The following is a 16861-nucleotide window of genomic DNA, read 5'->3' as shown; positions in this document are numbered from 1 at the left end:
TGACATAATTTAAAAGAATCAAGCAGAAATTCTGAAGCTGAAAAAATGCAATTGACAAATAAAAAGAATGCACCAGAATCTCTTAACAGCAGAATTGATCAAGCACAGGAAAGAATTAGTGAGCCTGAAGTCAGGCTATTTGAAAATACACAATCAGAGGAGACAAAAGAAAAAAGAATAAAAAATAATGAAGTATGCCTATAAGATCAAAACATAGCCTCAACAGGGCAAATCTAAGAGTTATTGGTATTAAAGAGAAGGTAGAGAGAAAGAATGGGGTAGAAAGTTTACTCGAAAAGATAATAACAGAGAATTTCCCAAACCTACAGAAAAATATCAATATTCAAGTACAAGAAGCTTATTGAACACCAAGCAGATTTAACCCAAAGAAGACTACTACAAAGCATTTAATAATCAAACTTCCAAAGGTTAAGAATAAAGAAAGGATCCTAAAAGCAGCAAGATAAAGAAACAACATACAACGGAGCCCCAATACTTCTGGCAGCAGATTCCTCAGTGGAAAACTTACAGGCCAGGAGAGAGTGGCATGACATATGTAAACTACTGAAAGAAAAAAAAAAGCCATTAACCTAGAATAGTATATCCAGCAAAAATACCCTTTGAACATGAAGGAGATATAAGGACTTTCCCAGACAAACAAAACTGAGAGATTTCATCAATACCAGACTTGTCCTACAAGAAATCTTAAAGGGCATTCTTTAACCTGAAAAAAAAAGAACTTTAATGAGCAATAATAAATCATCTGAAGGCACAAAACTCACCAGTAATAGTAGCTACACAGAAAAACACAGAATATTATAACACTGTAATTGTGGTACATAAACTACTCAAATCTTAAGTAGAAATATTAAAAGATGAACCTGTCAAATATAATAACTGCAAATTTTCAGGACATAGTACAATAGGATATAAACAGAAACAACAAAAAGTTTAAAAGCAGGAGGATGCAGTTTAAGTGTAGAATTTATATTAGTTTTCTCTTTGTTTGTTAGTTCGTTTATGCAATCAGTGTTAAGTCATCATCAGTTTAAAATAATGGGTTACCAGATAGTATTTGTAAGCCTCACAGTAACCTCAAATCAAAAAATATACAACAGATATACAAAAAATAAAAAAGAAGAAATTATAACATACCACCAGAGAAAATCACCTTCACTAAAAAACAGGAAGGGGAAAAAAGGAGAAGACCAGAAAACAAATAACAAAATGGCAAAAGTCCATACTGATAAATAATAACATGGAATGTAAATGGACTAAACTCTCCAATCAAAAGACATAGAGAGGCCAGATGGATTTTAAAAAATAAGACTCTTCACCTATAAAGACATACATAGACTGAAAACAAAGGGATGAAAAAAGATATTCCATGCCAATGGAAACCAAGAAAGAGCAGGGGTAGCTGCACTTAGACAAAATATATTTCAAGACAAAACATATTAAAAAGAGACAAAGAAGGTCATTATATATTGATAAAGAGGTCAAAAGACCAAGAAGATATAACAATTATAAATATGTATGCACCCAATACATCATCCAGAAGATTCTATATAGATCATCCAGAAGAAAATAAGCAAAGAAACACTGGACTTAATCTGCGCTATAGACCAAATGAAACTAATAGATATTTACAAAACATTTCATCCAATGGCTGCAGAATACACATTCTTCTCCTCAACATATGGATCATTCTCAAGGGGAGACCACATGTTAGGCCAAAAACAAGTCTTTAAAACAATTTTTTAAATTGAAATCATATCAAGTATCTTCTCTGACCACAATGGAATAGAACTAGAAATCAATAACAAGAGAAATTTTGGAAACTATACAAACACATGGAACCTAAACAATATGCTTCTGAATGATCAGTGGGTCAATGAAGAAATTAAGAAGGAAATTAAAAATGAAAATGGAAACTCAACATAGCAAAACCGATGGAATACAGAAAAAGTAGTACTAAGAAATTTATAGCAATAAACACCAAAACAAAAAACTGGAAAAGCTCTAAACAACCTAATGATGCATCTTAAAGAACTAGAAAACCAAGAGAAAACAAAACCCAAAATTAGTAAAAGAAATGAAATAATAAAGATCAGTGCATAAATAAATGAAATTAAAGCAAAAAAAGAAACAAAAAATTGATTTTTGAAAAGATAAACAAAATCAACAAACCCGTAGCCAGACTAAGAAGAAAAGACTCAAAATAAACAAAATCAGAGATGAAAAAGGAGACATTATAAGAGACACAAATAAATCTGAAGGATAATTTATGGCCATTATGAGCAACTATGTGCCAATATATTGAAAAAATCTAGGGAAAAAAATGATAAATTCCTAGACACATATAACCTACCTAGATAGAACCAGGAAGAAATTCAAAACCTGAACAGACCAATAACAAGTAATCTGATTAAAACCATAATAAAAAACCTCCTAACAAAGAAAAGCCCAAGACCCAATGGCTTCACTACTGAATTCTACCAAACATTTAAGAGGCCAGTATTACCCTGATACTAAAACCAAAGGCACATCAAAAAAGAAAACTATAGGCCAATATCCCTGATTAACATTGATGCAAAAATCCTCAACAAAATACTAGCAAACTAAATTCAACAATAAATTAGAAAGATAATTCATCACGACCCAGTAGGATTTATCCCAGGGATTCAAGAATGGTTTAATATACGCAAATCAATGTGATGCACCATATCAACAGAATGAAGGACAAAAACTATATGATCATTTCAATTGATGCTGAAAAAGCATTTAATAAAATTCAACATCCCTTCATGATAAAAATAAAACTAAAAAAAAAAAACTAGGTATAGAAGGGACATACATCAACATAATAAAAGCCATATATAACAGACCCACAGCTAGTATCATACTGCATGAGGAAAAATTGCAAGCCTTTCTTCTAAGATCTGCAAAAAAACACGGATGCTCACTTTCACCGCTGTTATTCAACATAGTACTGGAATTCCTAGCTAGAGCAATCAGACAGAGAAATAAATAAAGCGCATCCAAATTGGAAAGGAAGAAGTAAAATTATCCATGTTTCCAGATGATATGATCTTATATTTGGAAAAAACTAAAGATACCACAAAAAAAACTACTAGAACTGACAAATTCAGTAAAGTTGCAGGACACAGAGTCACCATACAGAAATCAGTAGCATGTCCATATGCCAATAGCAAACTATATAAAAAAGAAATCAAGAAAGCAATCCATTCACAGTATCTACAAATAAAATAAAACACCTAGAAATAAACTTAACCAAAGAAATGAAAGATTTCTACAATGTAAACTACAAAACATTGATGCAAGAAATTGAAGAGGACACACCAAAAAATGAAAAGATATTCCACATTCATGGGTTGGAAGAATCAATATTTTAAAAATGTTCATAATACCAAAAGTGATCTATAGATTAAATGCAATCCATATCAAAATATTAATGACATTCTTCACAGAAAGAGAAAAAATAATACTAAAATGTATGTGAAACCACAAAAGACCCAGAATACCCAAAGTTCCCCTGACAAAAAAGAAGAAAACTGGAGGAATCACATTACCTAACTTCAAATTATACTACAGAGCTGTAGTAACCAAAACAGCATGGTACTGACATTAAAAAACAGACATATAGACCAATGGAATAGAGAACCCAGATATAAATCCAGACATATACGTAGTGAATTCATTTTCAACAAAGGTGCCAAGAACATACACTGAAGAAAAGAGAGTCTCTTCAATAAATGATGCTGGGAATATTGGATGTCGATATGTAGAAGAATAAAACTAGACTCTCATCTCTCGCCATATACAAAAATCAAATCAAACTGGATTGAATTCTTAAGTCTAAGACCTCAAACTATGAAACTACTTCAAGAAAACATTGGGGAAATTCTCCAGGACATTGGACTGGGCAAAGATTTCTTGAGCAATACCCCACAAGTGCAGATGACCAAAGCAAAAAAAGATAAGTGGGATCACATCGAGTTTAAAAGCCTGTGGTCCCACTTATTCAAGAAGCTGAGATGAGAGGATCCCTTGAGTTCAAACAGGCATATGAAAAGGTACTCAGCATTACTGATCTTCAGAGAAATGAAAATAAAAACTACAATGAGATATCATCTCACTCCAGTTAAAATGACTGTTATCTAAAGGACAAGCAATAATGAATGATGGCAAGAATGTGGAGAAAGGGGAACCCTCATACACTGCTGGTGGGAATATATGGTGGTGGGAATATATAATGACATGGATGCAACTGGAGGTCATCATGTTAAGTGAAATAAGCCAGGTACAGAAAGGCAAACTTCACATGTTCTCAGTTATTTGTGGAAGCTAAAAAAAATTAAAACTATTAAAGTCATGGGGATACATAGTAGGTGGTTACTGGTGGCTAGGAAGGATAGCGGTGGTGGGGAAATGGGGATGGCTAATGGGTACAAAAATATAGTTAGATAAAATGAAAGATCTAGTATTTGGTGACACAACAGGGTGACTACAGTCAACAATAACTTACTATTCATTTAAAAATAATCGAAAGTATAATTTGATTGAACACAGAGAAAGGATAAATGCTTGAGTGATGGATATCCCATTTACCCTGTTTACCCTGATACAATTATTGTGCATTACACGCCTGATTTAAAATATTTCACATACCCCATAAATATACATACTTCCTAGGTACCCACAAATGTTAAAAGTAAATGAATAAATAAAATTTAAAAATTTAAAAAAACAAGAAGGGAAATAAGAATCAGGAGTAAAAAAGAGGTGGACACTGTTAAATAAGTGTTGAGCCTTAGATGTCCATTCCCCAATCTTATATTTGTATCAAAATTGCCACCAACCTTCAAAATATCTTAGTATTGTTAATCCCTACCCAAGTGCTCCTTCATCACTATTTAGAAAGAATATTTTAATCAGATTTTAATGATCAAAGTATTATACGCTTATTTGTAGGAAGCCTGCAGAATACATTTAAAAGAAAATTTAAAACACTCCTAATTCCACAACCCAGCGAAAACCACTGTTACCATTTTGGCTTTTTCATGAGGTTTTTCTTTCTGTTCACATATAAATAAAATTGTAGACTTGCTATGTAATTTTGTGACCCGATCTTTTAACTTAAGGATATCATATTAGCATTTCCTGTTATTTCAAAAGTATAAACATAATAAAAATTAGGAATATTCCATCTCAGAAATCCCATAATTTGCTTAGCCATTCCCTTATGGCTTAACATTTAGAGTGTTTCTAGTTGTCAAGTATTATAAATAATAATGTCAATGTATTTTTGCAGGAAGCATTCTTTTTACTTAGAATGTTCTCTTGGGAAATTCCCTGAAACAATATTGGCTGAATCAAAAACTAAAGATATTTCTAAGGTTCTTAATACATATTGCAAAACTGCTGATCAAAAGCACTGCACTTAGCAGTAATCAACAGCACAATATAAACTTGATCACTGCCCATCACAATCACTAGCACTGGGTTTGCAAACTTCTTTTTCTGAAAGTAATTGCTGGACGTGGGGGAGTGCTATTTGGTCATTGCTTGGATTTATATTTCATTGATTAGAAATAAAGTTGAATCTTTCCATATGATTATTAACCAGTCACTCACTTTTAGAACAATAAAGTATTTTCCTTTACCTATTCATCTACCATCTCTATTTTGTCCATTTGCAAAATCTTTTCCATAGTATTTTACAAGATGTATATTACATGTTATTTTACTTTAACTTCTCATTTGAATGGTTTTTGACAAGTATTCATTTTAAGCCTTCTTTGTAGTTAAATCTAACAATACATTTTACTTTCCATTCATTTGAAGCTTCTCCATCAGAAATTAGAGAAGAATTTATTTTCATGATCTTTTTATGTTTTTATAGTTTAATTTTTATTTAACTCTTTAATCCATCTGGAATTTACTATTACATACGTTAATTTAAACTAACTTTTTCTAAATTAACCAATTGTTCCAATACTACTTACTGAATATATTAAATGTTTACATTTATTGAAAGAATGTGAGGTTTACCTCTCAATATAGATTGTAGTTACATAACAATTTCTGAAATACATACCCTCGTTTTTGTTAACTTCTACATAATGTGTAATTATATTTTTTCATTTCCTCTAGCATGAATAATTTCTTCAGAAGAATGTTTTAAAATTTATAATATTTATAGGTTTTGATTCAAACCTCTTTACTTAATGCTTATTTTAATTACTTAGGCTCAGAGGATATAGCCTGTAACAATTTCTGTATTATAATATTTTCCGTTTCTACATTTCCTAAACTCTAAATTGCTGTTCCCTATCTTTTTTCATTTTTTGAAATCAAAATGCAATACATCTTATAGCTGACACATATATTTAATGATAGCTTTAAATTTTTTTCATAAAAGCTTTTAGTAAATCAAAAATGTTTTACAGCATTTACTGAATTTTTTCTCTTCCGTTTGATCTCTTCTCTCTTTTATGAGTACTCACATTGTGTATCTGAGATCTGTCTAACATAGCTACAGTCTTCTCGATTTTATTTCCTTGCCCTTATCCTCTGTAGCTGAACTTTTTGAACTTGTTTTCACTCATCTGATTCTCTGCTGAATCTGGAATGCTCGACATCTCCTGCCTCCTGATTTCATTGGGAAACTACGCCTTTCATCTTTTTTTCGTCTTTGCTCATCTCAGCCTGTCCCGCTGCATGAGTTTAAGGCAGTTTCATTTGAGATCAGCCTGGCCAATATTGTGAAACTCTGCTTCTATTAAAAATACAAAAATTAGCTGGGCGTGGTGGCACACACCTGTAGTCCCACCTACTTTGGAGGCTGAAGCAGGAGAATCTCTTGAATCCGGGAGGCAGAAGTTGCATTGAGCCAAGATTGAGCCACTGCACTCCAGCTTGGGTGACAAAGCAATACTCCATCTCAAAAAAACAAAACAAAACAAAACACACAAATCTGCTAGTGTCTGGTGTTTCCTAGATTTCTTGTTGTAAATCTACTTCAGTGAAAGGCAATATCTAAGTGTTTAAAGAATTGGAGGTACCCTTCTCTCAAACTATGAAACATGTACTAGGCTCTGTGACATAGTGTTTATACTTCTTTAAAGAAGTTAATCTGTGTAGAATTGGATTATAACCGAGTAGGAGCTGAACAGGGGCTCTCAGAGACCCTTGGGGAAACATACTTTGTTCACCCAAATCCTTTACTAAGAAGCTGCTGAGTCTGAAGCGTCAGAGTTCTCCCTGTGTGCACATGGGACAATGTGACTGTGACGTCCAACACCACTCGATGCTCATGAATTGTAAGACAGGCCAGTTGTTTAATGAGATTGCGGGGCCGGGCGCGGTGGCTCACGCCTGTAATCCCAGCACTTTGGGAGGCCGAGGCGGGTGGATCACGAGGTCAAGAGATCGAGACCATCCTGGTCAACATGGTGAAACCCCGTCTCTACTAAAAATACAAAAAATCAGCTGGGCATGGTGGCGCGTGCCTGTAATCCCAGCTACTCAGGAGGCTGAGGCAGGAGAATTGCCTGAACCCAGGAGGCGGAAGTTGCGGTGAGCCGAGATCGCGCCATTGCACTCCAGCCTGGGTAACAAGAGCGAAACTCCGTCTCAAAAAAAAAAAAAAAAAAAAAAAAAAGAGATTGCTGATGAACTCTGGTTTTTTAAAATAAGGTTTCCTGTGCCATGTGACAAGGGTCGGACCCAACAGACAGATATCAAGTCATGGCAAGATCACATCTGGCAGAGAAAATGGAACTTCAGGGTAACTTCCTATAGTTCTGCCAACTGTTCCAATCCCAGGTAGGGCCAATTTTGCTAAATTAAAACGTATATATGCTGCTTCTAAATGAAATATAACAAAAAATAACAACATAAAAAATTGCTAACTAAGCTGCACAGAAAAAATATTCCCCATACTCATCATCTGAACCCGGGGAAGAACAAAATGTTTTGTGCATTTACTTTTTAGACTTCTTATTCAAGTATTTTAAAATAAAATTTGGCAAGTTTAATGAAATATTTTTTAACATAAAAACCATGAGTGGAATAATTTAAGGTTTAAAATTAAGAAAAAATATACTTTAAAACATTTTAAAGGTTTGCCCCGAGTTCATGGCATTATAAATCCATGTCTTAAAATGAGTTGAATTGAGGACATTTATTTTATATTATAAAAGCACTATCCTGTAATGGAGCAGGAAATAAAGCTGCTTCAAGTTAGAACACAAAATAGACTCAACTTGTAAAATATGCTAATGGTAATACAGTTTCACCGCCAACAGCGGGGTGTACTTTCTGTTATTAAAATAGTTTAGTGCTTAACATGGCTATTCACAGTATAATGCCCACTGACACATTCTAACCTTTGTGTGTGCTGAAAATTCAAAAACCTTTTGCTACCAACCTCTAAATCAATACTTCTCAAACATGTTCTGGTGTCAGAATGTGTGCAGTATTACGGGGATGCTTTTATAAAACCTCATGAAATACTCAGAAATTAAATTACTGCACACATAAGTTTGAACTTAATTGAATATGATTACATATCTTCTATTAAAGTGGCAATGAGGTCAGGGACCAAACATTTAAGAAATATCTATGGAAGAAATATTTAATTATAAAATGCTTTTCCGTTAATTAATTTTTTCCTGTGAATTTGCTATTTTTGAATTTGCATTATTTAATTTTAGGTATGCAATCTAGTGTGGCAAAAAAAAAAAAAAAGTGAACATGTTTTATCTCTTTATTTTTTTAATATGACAGAGTCTCTCTCTGTCACCCAGGGTGGAGTGCAGTGGTGTGATCCTGGCTCTCAGCAACCTCCATCTCCCGGGTTCAAGTGATTCTCCTCCCTCAGCCTCCCTAGTAGCCTGAGCCAACCCCACCCTGCTAATTCTTGTATTTTTAGTAGAGATGGGGTTTTGCCATGTTGGCCATGGTGGCCTCCCAAAGTGCTGGGATTACAAGCATGACCCTCCACACCAGGCCAAACATGTTTTCTCTTGCGAAAGACCAAGGTATGAAATTGCTTTGTCATTGACTAATTGTGTCCTGGGGACACTGTTAGCTCCTCCAAGCCACAACTTTCATATTAATAATATGGAATGACACTATCCAATTCACAGTGAAGCTGAGTTTCATTTTTGTTTTGGTGATGCTCTTTTGCAGTTGTTACTTTCTTACCTTTCACTATGCAAGATTTCAAATATACATAAAGGTAGACAAAAAAATCTAATGAACCCCAAGCACCCATAGCCCAGCGCCACAATCAGCAACCCAAGTCCAATCTTATTCTGCTACTCACCCACTCCCATTATTTTGAAGCAACTATAAAGCTTCATTTAATTAGTAAATATTTTCATGTGAATTCATAAAATATGCTTTTTAACATAGTCACAATACTGTTTTCACAACTTAGAAATTAGGAATTGACAATACAATATTAATTTTGCAATTTCCTTATAAATGTCACAAATGGTTGGTCATAAACACCATTTATGACATTTATAAGAAACATCATAGGTTTTTTTGTCTGTTTGTTCATTTAAATCAAGATCCAAATAAGGGCCAGGCCTTGCAATTGGTGGATATATATTTTAAGTCTCACTTAATCTTTTTGGTTATCTATCTAGTTTTCTTTTTCCTTTGCAATTTATTTGTTGAAGAAGCTGAATTGTTTGTTCTGTAAAGTTTCCCACTGTCTGGAGTTTGGTGGTTGCAAATGAATGATTTAGTTTAATATATTTCTTTGTACACTGCAATTCTCATAAATGGGTAGTTTGATCTAAGCCTCAATTTTAGGGAGGGTGAGAAGCACCATAGAAGGCAAGAATCCTACATGGGTAGTACTGGGCTCGTCCATCAAAAGATGTATGCTATTTGTCTGTCTCTTTTTGTGTGACTTTATTGGTTGTTGATACTCAATTCATAGATTAGTTTCCTAGGGTTGCAAAACAATGACATTCTCATTCTATCATCCCTTCTTTATTTATTAACCAGAATATTTCTGTAAAGACAAATTTTCCTTATTTACTGTTTGGTCACCCAGTGATAGCACTCATATAGAAAATGCAGTATAAATATTTGGGGTTTTTCCTTCTATTTGTTTTCAATGTGATGAGTTGATTCCTGAGCACCCACCAACATTGACTCATGCATTTTAGTATCATTATTAACTTAGGGATTTAAATGTAGTTGTTGATATGCTTAAGTCCTTTGCAGCTTTTGCTTTCATTGATGATAAAATTATCCCAGTTTCTTTCTTTTTTCTTTTTTTCCAGGCGAGAATACAGTGGCAGGGTCTCAGCTCACTACAGCCTCCGCATCCTGGGTTCGAGCAATTCTCCTGTAGCTGGGATTATATAGGCATGCATCACCATGCCCAGCTAATTTTTGTATTTTTAGTAGAGATGAGGTTTCACCATGTTGGCTAGGCTGGTCTTGAACTTATGACCTCAAGTAATCCACCCACTTAAGCATCTCAAAATTCTGGGATTGCAGGTGTGAGCCACCATGCCTGGCCTCAAACTGTCCCAATTTCTGCTTATAAAAGTGTTGACAGAGTGAATCGGCAACAAACAGAATGGGAAAAAATTTTTGCAGTTTACCCATCTGACAAAGGGCTGATACCCAGAATTTACAAAGAACTAAAACAGATTTACAAGAAAAAAACTAACAAGCCCATTCAAAAGTGGGCAAAGGATATGAACAGACACTTTACAAAAGAAGACATACGTGAGGCCAACAAACATATGAAAAAATGCTCATCATCACTGGTCATCAGAGAAATGCAAATCAAAACAACATTGAGATACCATCTCACGCCAGTTAGAATGGCGGTCGTTAAAAAATCTGGAGACAACAGATGCTGGAGAGGATGTGGAGAAATAGGAACACTTTTGCACCGTTGGTGGGAGTGTAAATTAGTTCAACCATTGTGGAAGACAGTGTAGCGATTCCTTAAGGACCTAGAAATAGAAATTCCATTTGACCCAGCAATCTCATTACTGGGTATATATCCAAAGGATTACAAATTGTTCTACTATAAGGACACATGCACACGAATGTTCATTGCAGCACTGTTTACAGTAGCAAAGACCTGGAACCAACCCAAATGCCCATCGACGATAGACTGGATAGGGAAAATGTGGCACATATACACCATGGAATATTATGCAGCCATCAAAAACGATGAGCTCGTGTCCTTTGCAGGGACATGGATGAACCTGAAAACCATCATTCTCAGCAAACTGACACAAGAGCAGAAGATCAAACACCGCATGTTCTCACTCATAGGCGGGTGTTGAACAATGAGAACACATGGACACAGGGAGGGGAGCACTACACACTGGGGTCAGTTGGGGGGAAATAGGGGAGGGACGGTGGGGGGTGGGGAGCTGGGGAGAGACAGCAAGGGGAGAAATGCCAGATGTAGGTGAAGGGGAGGAAGGCAGCAAATCACACTGCCACTTGAGTACCTATGCAACAATTTTGCATGTTCTTCACATATACTCCAAAACCTAAAATGCAATAAAATAAATAAATGGGGAAAAAAAATAAAATAAAAATAAATAAATAAATAAATAAATAAATAAAAATTTAAAAAAAGAAAGTATTGACAAGTTGATTCCTGAGTCCTTTTGATGAGATTCTAGCAGTCTTGACAGGTTCCTTGCTACCTGTTAATTACATGGTGTTCCAGGCTAATTTTGCATATTTTTACCTCAGACCCAGAAGAAGCAATTTTGCCATGGAATCCTGGTTCCTTTTAAGTGGGACATGGTGTTTAGAGACCATGACCTGGGCATTAGATCATTGCTATTAAGTTGGCCATTTGCTGATTGTTTTTATGCCTTTTCAGTGAAGGGATCTGGAACATATTTCCTGGTTTCCTTTTGTTTAAGAAAAAAACACCTCAGGAGTTTTAATAGATACTTACAATTCAATTTTAGGACTATAGAGTTTTCACGTAATTTCTTCTATCTTTTTTCTCTATTTCCTTCTTCCTACATCAAGAATGTAGGAATGTAGGTTTTCAAGGACACCAGAATAAAAAGTCAGAGGATCACATTTGTATTGCTCATTTGCTTTGTCTCACATCACCCACACAGCAGTCTCATAACAGCAAGCCCAATGCTACCATCAACAATAAGGTCACTGCGAAAAGTTTTAAATCTCATTTTTAGTTATTTTATCCTTGGATATGCCGACCTACAGTGAAGTTCATGTGTATTAAAGTCAATTAGAATAATTCTTCTTTATGTAGTTAACACCACCAATGGGAATCATAGGTTTTTTTGCGTTTATTGTTTTATTTTTTATTCTTATGGATTGTTCTTTTGAAATCTAATTTTATTTTACAAATATATGGAACATTCACATGATCCCAAAGCCAAATGTATAAGATAGGTATACACAGAGAAGCTTAGCTTCTGTCATTTCTCCCACACCTTCTTTTCTCCCTTCCCTTACAAGTAGCCTTTTTTTTTTTTAACTCATCACAAATTTCATATCATCCTTGTATAGATATCACCCTTGTACAGAGGCCACGCTAATCTTCTCTGTATTGTGAATTTTAATATGTGTACTGCTGAAGCAAACACAGAGGAGCAGAAGAGTAAACTGTAATTATAAGGCACATGCCACATCTCATACAGTTCTTTACATGCAGGTTGCTTAATAAAGGGCATCTTAGTCCTAAAAAAGAAAAAGCTCCTCTTCTCTAGTTCCAAGGTTGAAATTGCAGGAATTACTTTGGATACAATTCTATTTCACATCACAATACCACACACCCAGCATGATGCCAGACATATTACAGAGATTCAATCAACATTTGTTGAGGCTTGATGGAATGACTGGGAATCTCAACACTCTTGTGGTCAAGAAATTTGATGTGGAGGCAATCTTTTCTAAGCATGGCAAAACTGTGGGCTGCTTAGTTCATAAGGGTTTTGCCTTCTTTCAATACGTGAATGAGGGAAATGCCTGGGCTGCCATAGCAGGAGAGGGTGGCAGAATGTCTGCTGGCCAGGTTTTAGATAGTAACCTGGCTGCAGAGCTAAAAGTGAACCGAGGAAATGCAGGTGTGAAACCACCTGCAGCAGGGATGTTCATGTCAGTAACAGAAAACCCTTCTCCATCCCCTCTACGCAGCTCCCCCTTTGACTTGGACTATGACTTTCAACAGGATTATGATGACAGTACAGTTACCCAGCACGTGTGCCTCCTCCTCCTCCTCCTGCTCGGGTGTAGTGCCCTCAGCATGTATCAGGAAACACCTCATGAAGGCGTAAAAGTGGCTTCAATTCTAAGAGTGGACTGCAGGGATCTTCCAAGTCTGGAAAGCTGAAAGGAGATGACCTTCAGGCCATTAAGAAGGAGCTGAACCAGGTAAAACAAAAAGTGTATTATCTCCTGGAAAACCTGGGAAAAACTGAAAAGGAACAGAGCAAACGAGCAGTAGAGATGAAGAATAAGTCAGAAGAAAAGGAGAGCGGCAGCTCCGTGAAGAAGATGAGACTGATGTGAAGACAGAGTCTCAGGGGGCGGGCGATGGCTCTGCTGAGGAGGGGGACCTACTGGATGATGATGATAATGAAGATCGTGAAGATGATCCGGGGGAGTTGATCAAGGATGGTGAAAAAGAGGCTGAAGAAGGAGAGGATGACAGAGACAGCGCCAATGGCGCGGATGGCTCGTAAGCACATAGTGGGGTTTAGAAATCTTATCCCAATATTTCTTTGCCTAGGCGCTAGTCTAAGATGAAATTTTTCACCAGCTCCTCTCCCCTAATGTCTTCAGCACACACTCACTGTTTTCCCTATCCTTGTCCTTCCCATGTTCATTAATTCATACTGCCCTGCGCCTAGTCCCATTTTCACTTCCTTTGACGCTCCTAGTAGTTTTGTTAGGTCTTACCCTGTAATTTTTGCTTTTAGTTTTGATACCTCTCTATGACTTAACAATAAAAAGGATGTATGGTTTTTTTAAAGAAAAGAAAGAAAAAGAAAGAGAGAGAGAGAGAGAGAGAGAGAGAAAAAGAAAGAAAGGTCTCCATTCAAGGTAGTATAATTTTTCATGAGAACTGTGTATTCAGAATTAGGTTTTTAAATAGAGTAATGTATATTTACAGTATATCATAGCTCTATTTGATACATATATAACTTAATGTAGTATAAACCTAATGCAAAAGCAAAATTCTTAGTTAAAAATCTTGCCTTTCTGAGGCAGAATTGCCTGAACCCAGGAGGCGGAGGTTGCGGTGAGCCGAGATCGCGCCATTGCACTCTAGCCTGGGTAACAAGAGCGAAACTCCGTCTCAAAAAAAAAAAAAAAAATCTTGCCTTTTCCCAATTATAAGGGAAAATTTACTCAATCATTTAGAAGTGAAAATTTTTTAAAAACCTGTTAGCATTAAATCCCAGAGGGAAGGGATTAAGAGAAGGATTCATCCAAATGGAGTAGGAATACTATTCCTTATTGGTAGTCTGCCACAAGGAAAGAGTTGAGAACTGGAAGCAAGCAGCCAGGTCTAAAACAAAGAACAGTCTGATTCTCCAAACAAGCCTTTGGACTAACAGTATTTGGAAGAGGGATTATTACTTCCTCATAGTTGTAGGAAGAAAGTGAAAAATAGAAACAAATACACACACACTACACACACACATACACACACACACACACACACACGGAAGAAATAAAGATAGGCTCTTTATTATGACAAAGAATAATTAATATTTTGTAAGAATTTATTTATTTATTTTATTTATTTATTTTTTTTGTGAGACAGAGTTTCACTCTTGTTGCCCAGGCTGGAGTGCAATGGCATGCTCTCGGCTCACTGCAAACCTCCACCTCCTGGGTTTAAGCAATTCTCCTGCCTCAGCCTCCCGAGTAGCTGCAATTACTCGTGGGTTTAAGCAATTCTCCTGCCTCAGCCTCCCGAGTAGCTGTGATTACAGGCACCTGCCACCATGCCCATCTAATTTTTGTGTGTGTACTTTTAGTAGAGACAGGGTTTCACCATGTTGGCCAGGCTGGTCTCAAACTCCTGACCTCAGGTGATCCTCCTACCTCAGCCTCCCAAAGTAATGAGATTACAGGCATGAACCACTGCACCCAGCATAAGAATTTATTTTATTTCTTAAAGCAAATTCAAAAATAAAAAATCAATTAGAATTTCTTCAAGTCTTTTCACTTCTGGAAGTAGATCTTCTAGGTATTCTATGCCCATGGGACTTGCAGAAAAGTCATGCAGACTTGCTCTAGAATTGTTCTGACTCCAGCAGAAGAAATAAGACATTCATGTCAATAGCTACAAACCCAGATGAATCCTTAGGGCCATAAGCAAAGATGAGTGACTATTTCAAAGAGCAGGAAGAAACGCTGCTTGGATGAGGACTTCACTGAAGGCTACCTGGAGGAGGTGGTGCTCAAGCTAGACATTGCAGAACACACAGACATGCCACAAAGAGCTTTGACACCCATGGCACAGGCAAAGATCAGAAGGCAGAAGGCATGGAGTCCAGTCTGGGCAGAGCACAGAGCACACAGAGAAATGGAGGATAAGGGAAGACAGGTAACCTGACGCCAAGCTGTGCAAGGTCTTTAATACCGGTCAGCAGTTGGCCTATTTCAGAGGAGGAAACAAGGACCCATTTAAGGTTTTTGACAAGAACTATAATCCTCAACAAACATGTGCTCATTGTGCATTTACTATGTGCCAGGCTGCAGAGTACAGTCTGGAACTATAAGAAGACATAGTCCCTGCCCCTAGGGGCTCAAAGCCTGGTGGAAGAGACAGAGGAGGAAATGTGCAGTGCTGGGTGCAGAGGAGAAGGAATGAATATGAGAACCTCAGAGGGGATGAGAGACGACTTGGAGAAAGTACTCAGTTAGTTAAATCCAGCTCTGGAAAGGGAGGCGTATGTTATGTATGTTAATTTCCATCTAATCCAAATGTATTCACGTGTGCAGCCATATAGTATTAACTTTTAGAAACAGAAACCTGTCCAAAATAATCATGCATATGTGCATGTGCAGAATGACGAATGTAATTGAAATGGTTTCCTGGAAAAGGCAATGTTAAGGGCCATCAGTCACTGTCCTGAGCTATCACTGCTGACCCCAGGGACATGAGGCTTAACAGAAATTGCTCCAAACCTCACATCGTGCATTGTGTTTTCTTGAAACAGTTCATGATGCAGCATCCCCACGGGGTTTGTTGTTTGGATAAGTCACCCAGACTGGCATGAGAAATCCAAACTGAGTGCCTTGTTTCACCACACCCACCTTCTCCTACCTCCTCACTCCCTCCCACCGCAATACATGATGGTTACAGTGGGTTAGGACGTCAAAATGCTATAAGAAAAAAAAATCCCAGGATGCCAGAGGAAAGAAGGAAGGAGGGAGGGAGGGAGGAAGGGAGGGGGGGAAAGCCAAAAATTAATGAAGAAAAAAAAGAAAAGAAAGGAAGAAAGAGAGAAAAAGGGAGAGAAGGAAGGAAGGAAGGAAGGAAGGAAGGAAGGAAGGAAGGAAGGAAGGAAGGAAGGAAGGAAGGAAGGAAGGAAAGAAGGAAAGAGAGAAAGGAAGGAAGAGGGAGGAAGGGAGGGAGGGAGCAAAGAGAATAAAGAGAGAAAGAAAATAAAGAGAAAGAATAAAAGAAAGGGAGAGAGAAAGAGAAAGAGGAAGCAAGGGAGGAAGGGAGGGAGTAAGAAATAAAGAGAGAAAGAATAAAAGAAAAGGAGAGAGAGAGAAGGAAAGAAAAAGAAAGAAAAGAAAGAAAGAAGAAAGAAAGAAAGAAAGAAAGAAA

The 16861-nt window shown here is 36.6% G+C and overlaps 1 protein-coding gene and 2 pseudogenes across 5 annotated transcripts in view; 1 reads left to right on the top strand and 2 right to left on the bottom strand.

Annotated features, from left to right (window-relative positions):
* ADAMTSL3 (ADAMTS like 3) overlaps positions 1-16861 on the bottom strand; it is a 361855-nt gene that overhangs the window by 280029 nt on the left and 64965 nt on the right. The gene's annotated exons all lie outside the window — the stretch shown is intronic.
* On the bottom strand, positions 12551-12651 carry LOC116541015 (annotated as a pseudogene).
* Positions 12902-14034, top strand: LOC116540969 (annotated as a pseudogene).

The sequence above is a fragment of the Sapajus apella genome, unplaced genomic scaffold (genome assembly GCF_009761245.1).
Source record: "Sapajus apella isolate SASKATOON/1434 unplaced genomic scaffold, GSC_monkey_1.0 scaffold147, whole genome shotgun sequence".
In the NCBI taxonomy this organism is placed as follows: Eukaryota; Metazoa; Chordata; class Mammalia; order Primates; family Cebidae; genus Sapajus; species Sapajus apella.
The sequence above is the reverse complement of the archived record's forward strand: the minus strand, read 5'-3'. Positions and strand labels throughout refer to the sequence as shown.